Genomic DNA, 15,133 nt, shown 5'->3' with positions numbered 1-15,133 from the left:
GCCCAAAATAGATGTAGAACAAGATGGATGGGAACTTTGGGGTGAAGATGGAAGGACTTGGGACCATGCAGGGATACAAGGGATACCAACATCTAGAGATATACTTTTATTACATCTTTCAATATGATGTTCATTATTTTGAACACGGGATGTGAGTCCATTACTAGGCAAAGGAGCGAAAGCTTTATATATGAGAGTTAGTTCTTCTTCTATGGATCTATCAACATGGATTATATGAGATGTACAATCATGAAGTAGAGGATATGGAAGGATAAGATCTTGATCTATATGGGTTGATGGAAGTATATCTTCAGATGGAGTAGGTATGATGGTACGATTTGGATATGGAGGGGATAGTGACTACTCATTGGATGGAGTGAATGTTAATAGTGGATCATGTAGGGGAATAAGTGGGATGGTGGGATCTTCTTTTGTGTCATGGGATATTTCAACATGCTTTTGGATAAGATCTTGATAGGAATGGATAGGAGTGGATGGTATGATAGGAGAAGTATGGATGGTTTCTTTATGTGAGGTAGATGGATGGGTAGGAAGCTCCTTAATGGGGATGAGTTGATGGGGGAGGGACTCATTAGGTTCATTATATGAGATTTGGGTAATGCTAGGAGGAGGAGATGTGGATAGGATTTGGAGGGATTCAATGGATGGTAGATATGAGACAGAAGGGGTTTGATAAGTAGGGTGGGTGGAATAGGGATGATAGTGATAGGATGATGTGAGAGGAATGATGGGTGTGGGAGATGGATTTTCTTTGGGTTTCCTTGTAAAAATCCTTGGAGATTAGTGTGTTGGATTGGGAAGAGCAAGGGGATTAGGGTGATGCATTGTATAACAAGAATTGGTTGGATGATTTAGAAAGGGGTTTGGAGGATATTGAGATGGTGGGTTTGGACTAGGGATGTAGCTACTAGCATTATTCTAGAATGGTGGAGACTGGAATATGAAGGTGGAGGAAGAGGGATACATGGCTGAGTTATAAGGGTAATACGTGGGAAAAATATATGAAGGAGGTGTGGATGAGTTTAATAATGAATTTCACTTGTCAAAGGCATGGAAAGGGGTACTAGTGGGTATGCACAAAGGAATGATGGAGTAGTTTGGAGGAATGTTTGGGTTTTGGAGGATGTTGATAAAAATTTCTCTAAGGCTTTCAATACACCTATCATAATTAACAAGATCTTCATCATCATTGGGATACGATGGAGTAGGAGAAAACATGAGATGACCAAACTCATAATAGGATTGTGACATTATGTTTTGGGGATGAAGGATGAAAATAAAGCAATACGAAAATGCAGATTAGGATAAGTAGTTAAGCTTAGTTTTGGATTTGCATTAAGCTTGTGATAGGAGGGAAGACTAACTCTAAAGGCTATGGAAATGGGGTGGAGATGACTATGAAGACTTAGCTATCTTAGGATATGGAAGGCTTGATGCAAGACTAGAATGATGTAAGAAAGGATGTAATTAGGATGACAAGAATGGATGAATCTCTAATGAGGCAATGACTACATTAAGTATGCCTTTCATTTGGGTTGAACAATTTACTAATGGGTAATAAAAAATATAAAGTAGAGAAAAGTAGACAGAAGGTTGTTGTGAATGGACTTACTAACAACCATTTTGGAAACAAGGATACAACTCTTTCATAAATGGATAATATATATTGGGAGAAAACAATCTTTGAAAGGATAAAACAACTTTGAGAAAGACAGACACATGATCTCTTTAGCAAAAGGTAACCAATGTGTATGCTTATATGATTTTTTTGAATTTTCCTAAAATATGGGGAGAATTTTGAACACTCAATCATGCCAAACACACCAATAATCCTATAAGGTTTTGACTAGGATATACAAGCTCAGCTAGGGGTGTCCTTGATATACGTAAGTTATGTGAGGCCCAAATTTGTAGATGAAAGAAAATAATCCCACACAGTTAGGAGGAGATGGTAAACCAAATCTCCACCTTCACTTCCCAAAGGTATAAAGTTCTTTGGGGCTTAGCCAAGAGTGACACGATTATGCTTCTAAGAGAGGTGTCTTTTAATTCACCTCTTGATATTTATACTCTACCATAATGCTACAGTTAAGGTCATCCCAAGAGGTGATGAAATCCCCAAGAAAGCCTCCTAAGAATTAAAACATGTCCACACTTTTTCTTTTCCAATTTGAAGCTTTAGATTTTCTATCTACTCTTGTAGACACTCGTGTTTAAGCATGCAAAAGTTATTTCCAACTTGACAATGTCATCAACATAATAAGCTGAGGATTCATCAACAAAAATAAATCGATTGATGTCAACATAAGAAAATCATGTGTGAAAGCTATGAAAAGGAGGCAATAAGAATGTTAAAACTTTTTAGAGCATTCAAGACTAAATGAATTCTTTTAAAGCCCCAAAGTTGAAGTGTGTCAATTTGCAATGTTCATTAATTTTTAGGTATTCAAGATTGAGTAAAAGTGTTTTATGCCCAAATTGAGGTGTTAATCATAACAATGGTTTATTGATTTTAGCCATTCAAGATTTTGTTTGATTTATAAAATCAAGTGCAACATGCATTCAAATGCTAAAAACCTAGCATGCTTTAAATATAAATAATGAACTAACATTTAGAAAACTAACTAATAGAAACATTCATGATTAGACAAGGTGTTTAAGCATTCAAATTCATTCCTAAGACAAAAACCTACAAAAAATAAAAATAAAAATGGTTAGCTGTATTTGGATGCTCCAAGCTGCAATGCTATAAAAAATCAACTGATTAGTCACCAAAAAAACCCTAAAATGAATATTTAACTATCAAAAAATTCATTTAAACTTTTTTTTAGTTATTTTTGATATGTGTAAATCAACCATGATCCTACAAATAGAAAAAGTGGGATCATGGTACCCAGAATTGGTGAAAACAGAAAAAATTAGGCCACAAGAAAATACTCAGTGCAATCTTGCAAAAGAGCAATTTCACAAGCTTGTGGAAGGTGTTCTCACTGATTGATGTATCTTTAGGTTTGAGGTTGAAAAAATAGAATTGGATTTCTGGGCTCAACTATTTTAGTCAAGCATTCTCACAGGCTTTTACAAAAATCCCACTAGTAAAAACTTGTGGTCCCACAGGAGGATTGGTCAGCTAGAATGATGGGGAGGGTTTTTGCTGCCACATAGTAGTAAGAGTTCATTTTGAATGTGCTCCCACCTTTGTGGATTCACAATCCCATCGGTTTATGTTCATGAATTTGCAACCGCAGGTTCATGAATAATGAATGTTTCAAAGGTGGCCGAGATCATGCTTCTTAGTTGGGGATTTTAGTACCTGCAAACAATGTTAAGAAACCTATTATATACGTAAGAAAGTGCAATATGATAGTATGGTTAGTTAACAAACTAAATGCAAAAACATGATTAGAATGACCCAAATGCGAGGTCTCACCATGCGTGCCAAAATGTATCACCTATTTTAGTAGTGCAACTGGAATGCTAAGGTTAATAAAGCATTCATAATATAAAATAAATTAACACTTATGATAGGATGAAGGTAAACATTATGGAAGAAAGTAGACCAAGAATGGTAAGCTCCTCAATTGTGTAGCCCATGGCGATGTAGATGTGTCTAGATGGATAGGGGATGTGTGGTCATGATGTGCTCAAGCTTGAAATGATGGGGTGTTTATCAAGCATGAGGGTAAATGGAGGATTCAACAATGGAAGTGAAGAGGTATTTCAACATGGTGATGGTATAAATGGGTATGTTGTAGTGGTCAGTGGGACATTATAAGTTTTCATGGGTAGATGATATGGATTGTGAGAGGGAAGAGCTTTATTTATAGGCTAAGGAGTAGTGAGATAGAGTGTTAGGATGCAAGGATGGTAGAATGGTGAGGGAGAGTTAGGATGCTTTGAAAGAGGAGCACATGGATTGTTCTTGTTTGGGGCCAACCAAGGAGTGATACATGTCAGAAGGAGGATGAGTGTGAGAGGATGGGCAAAATGGATGGTCAAAGGGAGTAATGAGGGAGGAAGAGTGTGTAAGAGGGATATAAGAGGCATTAATGGCATGTACGAACCATTAATTCTCTTGGATAGGGATGAAAGAGGACAAGGGAGACTTATTGACTTTGGCTTGGGTTAGCAAGTCTTAACCCTTGCTTAAAGTTGTGTAGATGTTTAGGATGGGGATTAGGCTTAGCTTAGAAAGGAGGTTAGGGGGCAAGTGGCTTAGCTTGGGTGAATGGATTGGATTAAGGGTAAGATAGGGTTTAGGGATGATTTATTAAATGATTTATTTAATAAAGAAGGGTATGTGGGATTAAATTAAATAGATTTGAGGATTTATTTAATTTAATAGAGGAATAGGGATTTAATTGATAAATTGATTTTGGGTTATCATTTGATTTTATCAATTGGACTATAGTTAATTAAATTAATAAATTAACTAGGGGATGACGATTAATTAATTAAATAATAAATATTTAATCAATAATGTCCTAGAAAATGACTAAACAAGATTGCCTAATGGAGTAAATTAGATTTAGGTTTCTTCACCAGGTATGCACCATTTCAAGTACAGTGCCAAATCTAGTATGGTGAATGTATGATAATGGTCATGGAATAGTGTATGTCATGCGGTGATGGTCGTACATAGTTTTGTGGTGACTGTGGGTTGGACAAATGGAATTTGGTTGTCCATTCTATAAAGTGATGGTTGACATACTAAATTCCATTATGAATTGCCATGTGCAAAAATGATTGCAGGATTTGCAAAGAATTGTTGAAGTGTATTGCAAAGTCGAGTTAACTCTAGTGAAATTTGAGCTTGTGCAAAGATTTGAAGTACCTTGTAGGTAAAATTGTTTACTATAATACAAAGAAGTTGCTCAAGTTTTTGGGTGTGGATTTTTTCCCATGTGAAATTAGGTGTTTCTCTATTTTTTTTTTGTGCTTAGCATTTTCTTGTTTAAGTGCACATCTCAATGATCTAAAATTATTTTGAAAATTATTTTTTCTTATTTGCCCTACAAATTTGGCATTAGGAAGACACTTTTGCACTCTAGCTTTCCTTACAAATAGAATCAACAAAGAATAAATTTGTAAAATTAGGGAAAAAAAAAAATATTCATAAGACAATTTTAGTAGGGAAAAAGCTCATCATGTAAAAGACATAAAAGTGATCTATACTTTAAAAAGTTATATATTAAAAAGATTGATGGTTTGGTTTTTCACAAGTAAAGAATCTAATAAGTGTGTATCCTGCAGGTTAGGGTTTGGTTTGTGAAAAGTTTCATTAAAAATTGAATTACCCTGTTAAAATTTTAAGGGCCCCAAGTAGACATGTTAGGTCATGTGCTTCCTTTTAAAAAAAAATTGTGGGCAATTCAATTTTGAAAGTGGAATATTCTTTTGGGAGCCATTTAAGTTCTTTCTTTTTAGTTTCTTTTTCTGGAAATTATTCCTACTATCAGATCTCCTTCAGATCTATAGTGGTCGTCATGTCACTATCACAAACTGCAAGGATTTTATCATATGTGACATGGCGACCATCACAAAACAAAATGACGATGACATGAAGTAGAAAGTGGGTGCTGAGTTTTTAATTATTTTGAAATTTTTAGCAAAATGATTGATGTCAGAAATGACAGTACTAGAAAGGGGACTAGTTGGAATACATTACATTTTCTATCACCAATTTTGGTAATATCTGGGAGGTCACTACGTTGCGACTGAAAAATACAAGAATCCTACCTATAGTGACATAGCACCTTGCTGTGAAAATGAAAATGGTAAGATTAACAAAATGGATGGGCACTGTAAAGTTTCTCTATTTTTAATGTGGTTGTGTGATTATGATGTATTGTTAGAAGCATTTAATATGATGATAATGATAGAAACATGTGATTTTCTTGACACTAGAATCTCTTAAAGCCTTAAGGAGGTTGCTATGTTGCAACCTGGGAAATGGAGGAATCGTACCAGTAGTGACATAGCGCCTTACTCAAAAAAGTGGAACACAGCAACAATTTATAGTGAAAGGCAGGTCCCAAAAGTTCCCTAGTCAATAATAAGCTACATAATTATTGTGACACATTGGCATCAAATAAGAAAATGTGTGTTTTATATGCTAGATTTTTTAAAGAATGCGGTGGTCGCTATTGCACAACCAAAAAACCCATGTTTTATGTTGGTAGTAACATAGTGCCTTACTGAAAAAGACAAGACATGGTAGGGCTTGATTTTATTGTGTTGTAAAAAGGATCAAAATATCATACATGATTTTCCAGCATGTCACATGTTGTCAAGTCGCATATGACATGGAAACACACTCAAGAAAAAGGCAGATGAAGAGTTGGGATTGTCAGATCTGATTTGCATCAATGGTTGTCACCAAGTCATCATGAGGAGTTGCTTGATGTGTATCCCATGTGACATGGCAACCAAAGAAAAGAACACATGGGCCCACCATAGCTGAAGTAAGATAATTATCAAATCCTTACCATATGATCCAATTTGCATCAATGATGGGTGCTAAGTCATTATGAGAAATCGCTTTCTTTTTAATGGTAGCAATGTACTGACCAAAGGGAGAAATGGAGGGACCCACTATAGTCAAGTTGAAGCATGAATCAAATACACATCATTAGATTATAATGAATCAATAATGGTCATTATGTTGCATAAGGAAATTTCTCACTATTTATGCATGGTGACATAGTGAGAAGGTGACATGTGTCCGTAAGTGTTAGTGGGTCCATACCAATTTTCCAGTAGTAAAAGAAAGGCTTACGAGGATAAAGCTTATTGGGTTGACTTCTAGCTTGGCAAGTGGAAAATGAGTCATCTTTTATTCTGTTCCTGGATCGTCAATTTTTTTGCAATCAACGACATGTTTTCAAAATTAGAAGATGGTGCCACTCTGTTCTCCTTATAGTTCATTTATGAATATTGAAAGCTCCTCATGCAAACTAAGAATACAATATATTGTAGAAATATTTCTATTTCATCCATACATGAATTTTTTTTCAAGCTTTCAAAGAGTTCAAAGCTATTGAGAAATCATGCTTGGTGTGATCATAACGCAAAAGAATTTCCATTTGTCCACAGTATATTGCAAAATTGTAGAGAAAAGATAACAGAGACTCAAGTAAGTTCTTGAATTCACCATATATATCAAATTATTTTAGTTTTCTATGATTTTTATTCACCATGCCTCCAAAAAAAGTTTTCTCAGGTCAAGAAGACTATTTATCTAGAAATATTCATGATGACCTCCTTGAATTATTGCCTGAATCCACAAACAAGTTTATTCAAGTGAAAAAATTAACTTCTCTAAACCCTAGACTCAAAATTGTTGATAGATTGTATGATAAGGGAAATTGGGTTAGAGAGGCTACTACTTCTAGAACAGGACTCTATGTTTTCAAAAAATGGTTCTCAAAAATGAAATTATTTGCCCCTAATGGGAACATCTAGAACCTTGACTTAGGAAAATTAGTGGTCCTTAGTGTTTTCATGAATTATAACCTATTAATGGCTATTGCCAAAAATTATGACCCAACAATCATAGTAGTGAGAAGGTTGGATGGTGAATGTCTCATCACAGTAAGCCCTAAGGAAATTTGAGAATTTTTTGGTCTAGAGCCACTTTTAGATTATCATATACCTATTGACCTACAAGATTTCAAAAAGGAATATCTATCTAAAAGGAATAAGGTTAGGTAGGATGCACTAAGGACACACATAGGCACAATTGGGAACCTTTTAGTAATCACAACATCTACTAGGTAACCTTTTAAAAAGGAATATATCAATTCGTAGGCTGTGGAGATATATATGATTCTGTGTAGGATTTTTGGTGAGGATGAGCAAAATATCATGCTTATAATTTTTATGTATGTGATGGTTCAAATATCTTCTTTGAATGTTGATATTATTTTTTATTTTCCCTCCTCTTTAGGAGAAGAAATCCATACAAGCCTAGTTGGAGTTGCCAAGGGAAAAATAGAAAAAAACATTTGGTCATTACTCATTGCTGATGCATATGTTCTTGTTTAAAGGTGTTACATATTTTGGGAAAGAAATGGTTTTGAATAGAGAATAGGTGGGAGAAGCTCTACCAGTTAAATTGTGGAGTGAAAATATGACTTGAGATGTACTTTCATCATGTTTGATAGGTACTTTTCCTCAAGGTTAAGATGCCTCTTATTAAGGGACAATCCTAGAATCCCTAGGGCATTAATAAATTCCATCAAGTTGATGGATAATCCCTCTAGTTTGAAAGTATCACACAATTGTGGAGATATTATACCATACTCTATTTCAACCATTTTTAGAATTTATGGTTTCCAAGGGACCCCTCACATATTTCCCTACTAGGTGCCTTTAAAAATAGGAATAGCTGAGATATTGTGGCAACTAGGAGGATTGGAGGAAACCTATTTGGTAAGGAGATAGAGATGCTCATTTTTTCCAACTTGTACTGTAGCCCACCATTTTGTAATTACAAAAGGTGATCAGTTGTCTTTGTACAAGTTTCTAGACTAGTGTAAGATGGTTGTGTCTCATCGCCATTTTTGTGATACTGAGGGATTTTATGATTTGGTTTTTAGATTTAAAGCTAAGCTTGGTTCCATAAAACATCAACCTTATTACCTTGAGGATATACTAAGGAATGAGTTCTCTTTGTAGGAGCAAGAGACCAAAAAGGAGAAGTGGAAGGTTTCTTCAAGAATTTTGGAATTTATTCATTATTTTGACAAAGATTACGAGCCTCTTGATAATGCAAAAATAGAGGCAGATAAAATAAATAAATTCATGCTTACCTTTCCTGAGATAATGGAAATAATGAATGAGAAGAAACAATTCTTTATTAATGCCTATCCAGATATAGCCAAAGAGGTCATGAGGAGATTGGCATTCACTCCTAATATTGGAACAAGGCAGTTAATTATCCAAAAAAGATCAGGCTACAATGTGATCCAAAATAAGAAGGCCATTGTGGAAAAAGGCAAGCAAATAATATGATTAGCTAGTGTTGTTTTAGAGAGAGACCTAACGAGCCCTCGCCCAAGAGGCAAAAAATAATAGAAGAACAAGGTCCCCATATTGAGGAATATTCACCTTCCCAATCCCCTTTGCAGATTGGAGAGGAGTAGCTCACTAGAGAACAAATGGAATAACTAGGGTCCCAGGGGAGAGTATTTATTACCTAGGTAGAGCTAGAAGAGGGAAATCTTCAAGAACCTCCAATGCCAAGCCTTGATTTGATAGTGGAAGATTACAAAGGAAGGGAATTGGATCCGGTATTAGAATAGGCTAGCCACAAATTTTTGTTAGATGATGATTTTGTTAAGTCAAGAGCCTTCTATTAGTTTTTTGGGAGAAAAAATATAGGGTTTTTTGAAGAAAGGTGCAATAAATTGAGAGCAAAACATCTAGAGATGGAGGAAGCAGATGCCCAAAACCAAATAAAGGGGGAGATGACACAAGGATTTAAGAACTTGACCCCTGAAGAGGGGAGACAAATGGTAAGAGCATCTAATGTTTTCCTGCTATCCAATTGGGAAATAGTAGATGCTCTAGTTTTTAATTATGTTTCTAATAAATTAAACATATAGGATTAGAATAAGAAAGAAATAAGGTGCCACATTCACTATAGACCATGCTGCTTTAGTCATTTGGTCAATAAGAAAAGGATCTAAGATTGTTTCCTCATAGTTAGATGATAATGGATTAAGGGGCAATATAATTGTGAAGAGAGTAGAAGATACAACCAATGTGGAGGCTACACATTTTAATGTCCGTACATCTAACCTAGCCTTGGTCACTGTAGAGAGGGATGACTAGGAAAGGTTAGCATTACAGGATAAGTATGAGAAAGTTTTGGAAGCCTATAATAAAGAAGTTCAAAAAAGAATTGAACTTGAAAATAAAATGACGGGACAGTCTTCTAGGCCAAGGATCACATACCCTCACCCACCAGTGGAACCTTTTAAATCCACTCCCCTCATTGAGATTCTTGACACACCATAGAGGCCACAATATTGTATAGCTGAGGATTTTGAAGAGGAGAAGAGTAAACTATGGGCATTGCATGTAGAGTTAAATGTTCAGTATGAGGACAAACTAAGAAAGGCTCTCATGTGTTTGGTTAATAAAATTGAATGGCCATTTTTTTATGATCAATTAGCAAAGGTAATAAACATATGGGAGGAAATAAAAGTAAGTGATGAGACTTACAAACCCATTGTCAATAAGTGGAGTAAAAAGAGAAAAGAGGTCACTTTTTAAAGTTATTCTGTTATAAAATGTTCACATGACCACATAGAAAAACTTATGATGTTACTAATGAGCTTCCAAAATTTGATGACAGAAGAGTTGGGTTATAGAGAAGGATTGTTAGTTATTTGGAAAATTATAGAAGTGAAAAAATTTATTTATTCCCATTTGCTTTGGATAAGAAGAATAGATTGAAAAGTAAGGATGAATGGGCCAAAGAATTAGATGACTTGTTTTGTTTTAGAATAAATAGAGTCATTAATGAAAAAGGACATGCATGGTGGGCAACCACCATAGAAGAAATTGTGAAGATCCAATTATTCTTTGATCCTTTAAAACATAATTTTGTTAGCATTGATAAAGAGGCAGAATATGCAATCAGGAAGAAAAATGATATTTTGTACTTTAATTGGCCAGATGACACACTTTTTGACAAGTGGATGATAGATATTACTTCTAATGAGTAGTGGGAGGAAGTTGAAAGTGATAGTGAGGAGATGGATCAAGATGAAATACAAATCATTGATACACCCATAGGGGATCAGAGGAAAGAGGAGGATAAAGAAAAGCAACCAATTGTAGTAGTAGGTTTAGAGGCCCAAAATGATGACATGGAAGAAGAAGAAACAAGAATAAATGTGGTCTTATTAGTTCATGATGAAGCAAATGGAGATCCCCAAGTTGAGGTTAACTTGCAAATATCAGAACAAGACACAACATTGGCAAGTTTGATGGCTACATATTCTGAGGAATTAGAATAGCACAAGAACCAATCATGGAACTCGTAACATTTGGAGATGTAATAGAAGAGGGGTCCACCAAAAGAATATTATGATGTATAAGTTTTCTATTACACAATTTTTTATCTTTTTGTGACAACAGAATGCAAATATCTTTGTCTTAAAAGATAGCTATCTTTTTCTCTAAGCCTAAAGCCTATTGCATCTCACCCTCTATAAGTAAGATTTCAAGGCTAGAGAAAGGGTCTGAATAGTTGTATCACTTTTAGCTTTTTTTAAGTTTGTTCAGTCCAATACCTTGATGTGAACATTATGATGTATTCCTCTGCAATTGTTTGAGAATACATTCTATTTTGCAGGATATTGTGGTTTCATCTCAATTCATCTTGAGTTTCATGTCGATTGTACCTAGTCTTTAGAAGATATTAATACAAAATGGATTGTCTCCACTAATTTTTTTTATTGAATCTTGTCTCCATTTTGTTACCTGGTTATTTTGGAGTTGTATAAGAAAAGCTTGTCCAATTGAATGCAATTAAATCAAATTGCATGTCAATTCACTATTGTTATCAATTCGAATGAATTAAATAAATACTTTAGTGATATTGACATGGTCTTCATGGTAATAGGAAGGATGTCTATAAGTATGTTTTTTAGTAAGAACTATTGATAATATTGATTGTAAAGAAATCAATTAGATTTAGGAATTGAGTGAGATCTGAATCCCAATGGATGAGGCACTGACCTGTCAAATTCAGTCTGTATATGAAGAAATCATAGGCAAGCATCAAGCTCAAATTCAAAATCAATTTTCACTTTACTATTTGAAAGATATCAATGTTGGTCAACACTTGTTTGCATTTGATCTTTGAGCCTTAGTTAGCTACTATTGCTAGAAATACTTATAAATCTGAGAAGAATTGTGACCAAATCTGCTTATAAGGGATGTGTATTATCTTAAAGTGTCATGGAATGAGCAAACCATGTCTATGATGTTGTATTAAAAAATCTTCCATCCCTCAAGTATACCCACCTTGGCTTTGCAGAGCCTAAAGAGTAGGAAATCTATCTTGATTTCATTGTAGTCGGGTCCAGATGAGAATCACGTTCAATTGTTTATAGGAAGTAGTTGATCCTTAGATTATTTTTGCTTGCATTATCTTGGTATTGGGTATTTTGTTACTTAATAGTTGAAATACATCAACAAAGAACATATATATATATATATATATATTTTTTTTTTTTTTTTAAAAAATTAGTGAAGAGAGATCATAATAAAAATATAGTGATAGCTTCTTTGATTTCTCAAGAAAATTCAAATTGTGGATGGTACTTGTATTTATGAACTAGCCAATATATGATGTATAGCAAAAACATCTTTATTTTTTAAGGAAAAATGAAGGTACAAAATTCTATTTTATTTTTGTGATGATAGGTTACATGAAATTCTAATTCTAGGGAATAAATAATAAGTAGTCGTATTTATTATTCTGGACAATTAACAAATTTTAATATTTTGAAGAGTAAATTAGAATGTTCTGCTATCCTTTTTCACCAATAGGCAACAAGAATGCAAAGAATTTACTTTTTTTAGATTTTAATAATATATACAAATTTGTAAACTTAAATAAAAACATTCATCAATGAAAAATTATGTAATGGTAGTGATGGAAGTAATTTTTAAGTTGCATCTAAATGGATGCATAAGTATTCTTGCCATAGGTAGGAACTAACAAACATGCTTCTTCATATAAGGACAAGCAAAATTGTGCATACCAATCAGATAGTGGGAAAACAACTTTAAACAAGGACAAGAAAAAATTCATGAACAAATCAAATGGTGAGAAAAACAACATAGACAAGTTTAAAAAGCCTAAAAGGCAAGTACATATCTTGAACATGCCAATATCAATTTATGTTCAAGTCTATGAACACATCTTAAAAGGAGGAGCTAGGCACATCATAATATTCATTGATGATTTCTTAAAAAGGGTTTGGGTCTATCTCCTTGGAAAAAGGATAAAGGGGTGACAAAATTGAAATATTTGACGTATTTGTGGAATATTAAAAAGAGGTCATGATCGAATTAATAGCAATGAAGAATACATCAAAAATAGTTTTAATGATTTTCATGAACATCATGAGATTGATAGATATATTTCCTCACACAATGATACTGCTAATAGGATGGATGAAATCTTTATGCAGATGATGTGAAGCATGGAATCTTTTGTGCATTTAGACTTTGTAAATAGCTCTTCAAAAATTTTTTTTTACAAAATATAAATCGAGAGAAAGCATCTAGCAGTAAGAAGCTAAATGCTAAGTGTATTGGGATACTTGAATATGAAGGATTTGCTCACATGCCTCATGAAAGTAGAAATAGAAAATTAATATAAAAATATTAAATATACTTCATTCACTATTATAATTAAATAAACGGTTATAAATAAGCTCAGGTTAATGTTATCTTTGACATCTATATAATGAAATAAAAAATGGTGAAAAAATTAGAAAATAATTTTCAAAATGATGTGGAGGAATAGAAAATTCAGATGATGTCATTGTGAGGCAGCTATGAGAAATAAAAAAGGTGATCTAAGATAGTGATAGGATACATTCTGAAGCTCATGGACAAAACAAGATTAATCTCAAAGGGATTGAAATTAAGGTGGGCCTTAAGCATAAAGACAAAGATCAAAGGGAAGAGGAGATAAAGGGTCTAGGAAAAAAGACAAGAGGAAGACTGAACAAGGAAAAAGTCAAAGTCACCGTTGGTGGATCTATTGGTAGGGATGTTGGTTTTAGTTAAGTTTTATTTGCTTTCCACCATAATCTTGAATTTTGGACTTTAATGTTTAATCTCTATGTTATTTTATACTTATTAGATTTTAGATCCCTATACATTTACGTTAATCCAATTTTTTTTAAATAAATTTCTTATATACCAAAATTATGAAATGTTTTTTTTACTCATCATTGCATTCATAATGCTTGATTTGTCCAAATTAGAGAATGATTTACAAACTTCATGCAACCTTTTGCTCTAACCTAGAGACTTCAAGTTCTATGCTTCCACAACCTAGTATATCAAAGCATATATACTAGCTTATATATACCTATATATATATATATATATATATATATATATATATATATATATATATATATATATATATATATATATATATATATATATATATATATATATATTACACCGAGAGTAATCATTCTCGAGGCGCCTATTTTTATTTAATACCAAGGTTATTTTAATCACAATTGGGATTTATGAAAATGAAAATAGGCGCCTCGAGAACATTTACTCTCGGCGTAATATATATATATATAGGTATATATAAGCTAGTGGCAGTCGCGGCGCAATAGAAAAAAACATTTACTTTTTATTTATATTTTGATAAGGTTATTATAAAATTCTTAATTAATTTTTAATTAGAGTTGGATAAAGTTACTATAAAATTATGCTTCAAAACATTTTTTAAATTTAATTTATGGCGTTTAATTTAGATTTAAAAAAGTAATTTTATTTTTGGGATATTGTAATGTAAATGCTATAGTCAAACATAGATATATGGTTAGGGACAAAGTTACCATCATAGTTAATGTTAACCTTAGGGATAGAATAAGGGTTAGGGTTAGCATTAAGGTTAGGTTTGGGCTTAGAGTTAGGGTTTGAGTTATGGTTAAGGTTAAGGTTAGAGTTATGGTTATTGTTAGAGTTATCGTTAAGGTTCAGACTAGAGTTATGTTTATGGTTAAGGTTAGGGGTAGAGTTATGGTCATGGCTAAGATTAGGGTTAGAGTTATTGTTATGGCTAGGGTTAGGGTTATAGTAAGGCTAGAGTTAGGGTTTGAGTCAGGGTTAAGGTTAGATTCAAGGTTAGGGTTTGAGTCAGGATTAAAGTTAGGGTTAGGGTTAGGGTTAGAGTCCAATTATGGTAGAGTTAGATTTAGGGTTAGAGTTAAGGGTAGAGTTATGTCTATGGTTAAGGTTAGGATTAGAGTTATGCTCATGGTTAAGGTTAGGGTTAGGGTTAGGGTTAGATTCTAATTATGGTAGAGTTAGATTTAGGGTTAGAGTTAGG

This window comes from Cupressus sempervirens, chromosome 5 (genome assembly GCF_028749045.1).
Source record: "Cupressus sempervirens isolate cs-2001-9-10 chromosome 5, ASM2874904v1, whole genome shotgun sequence".
Lineage (NCBI taxonomy): Eukaryota > Viridiplantae > Streptophyta > Pinopsida > Cupressales > Cupressaceae > Cupressus > Cupressus sempervirens.
Note: the sequence above shows the minus strand (reverse complement) of the source record.